At 38.7% G+C, this 1,224-nt stretch overlaps 1 non-coding gene across 1 annotated transcript; it reads right to left on the bottom strand.

Annotated features, from left to right (window-relative positions):
• Positions 1–1,117: 1,117 nt before the first annotated feature.
• Positions 1,118–1,224, bottom strand: LOC137964368 (small nucleolar RNA R71). Its single transcript, XR_011115564.1, has one exon. It is a non-coding gene; the product is annotated as a small nucleolar RNA R71 (small nucleolar RNA).

The raw sequence follows: 1,224 nt of genomic DNA, 5'->3' as shown, positions 1-1,224 counted from the left end.
TTTTAGCATCATCACAATAGAAAATTGATTCTCTGCATTCTATTGTAATTCGGTCTCTGTCATTAACTCTAGGCGCCCGAGAGGGGCTAGACGCAAGGATTGAGAATCTAAGTTCGTGGTTACGTGGCGCTCGAGAGAGCCACGAATCATGGTAAAATTCAGAGTTGACGTTTCCTGTTGTGCAAGTAGTTAATTAGATTATTGCTTGATAATTTATGATATAATTAGTGTTTAGTTAAGATTAATTCATCATATTTGGTTAGGCTAGTTGACTGAAGAATACACAAAATTCAGTCCTCCCTATGGATATGACCCTCGCTTCCCGCTAGATTACATGAACAATTTGATGCTTACGAGGTATAAAAGTTGATGTAATTAAATTTCACATCAAGTTTTTGGTGCCGTTGCCGGGGAGGCTCGTATTAAGTGTATTTCTTTGTTCTCCATGGTCTTAGGTTAGATTTTTTTATTTTTTTATTTTATTTTTTGCTTTCATAATTTGATCTTGGTGATTTTGTATGGAGTTATTTTTATTTCTTCTAGTTAGTTCGTATTTTCAGTTGTAAGTTTGTTAGCTTAATTTGATAGTTAGTTTTGTTTCTTTTTGTGTTTTATGCACGGGCGCCACTCCCTAGGTGAACCATTAGCTCCTTTTGTTGAAGAGGTAGAACATATTTGTAGGAAAACACCCGAAGTCAACTTAGGAGCTACCATGGCCCATCAGGGTGAACCATTACAATTACCTGCAGCAAGTGACCGTAGAGCCCTGAGGGATTATTCTATCCCATCCCACTTCACATCACCTTCTTGCATTATATTGCCACCGACTACTGCCGCCAGTTATGAGTTGAAACCGGGTGTGATCCAACTCCTCCCTAGATTCTATGGGTTGGAGAAGGAGGACCCTTATTAACACATCAAGGAATTCTTAGATATCTGTGTGACTTTCAAATTCCAGAATTTCTAAGATGACTGTATCCGGTTAAGACTTTTTCCATTTTCACTTAAGGATAAGGCCAAGTCTTGGCTTAATTCCTTGGAGGTGGGCAGCATTACTTCATGGGACACATTAGTCACAAAATTTTTGTCCAAGTACTTTCCCATTAAGAGAACTACAACTCTAAGGAGAGAAATCTCAAACTTTATGTAGTAGGAGGGTGAACACTTTTATGAGGCTTGGGAGAAATGGAAGGATTTGATCCGTAGGTGTCCGCATCATGGGTT

Source organism: Aristolochia californica, unplaced genomic scaffold (genome assembly GCF_029961685.1).
Source record: "Aristolochia californica isolate CCGP_79_NKW_82.1479 unplaced genomic scaffold, dmAriCali1.0.hap1 SCAF_4, whole genome shotgun sequence".
NCBI lineage: Eukaryota > Viridiplantae > Streptophyta > Magnoliopsida > Piperales > Aristolochiaceae > Aristolochia > Aristolochia californica.
This window is presented reverse-complemented; position numbering and strand designations above follow the sequence as displayed.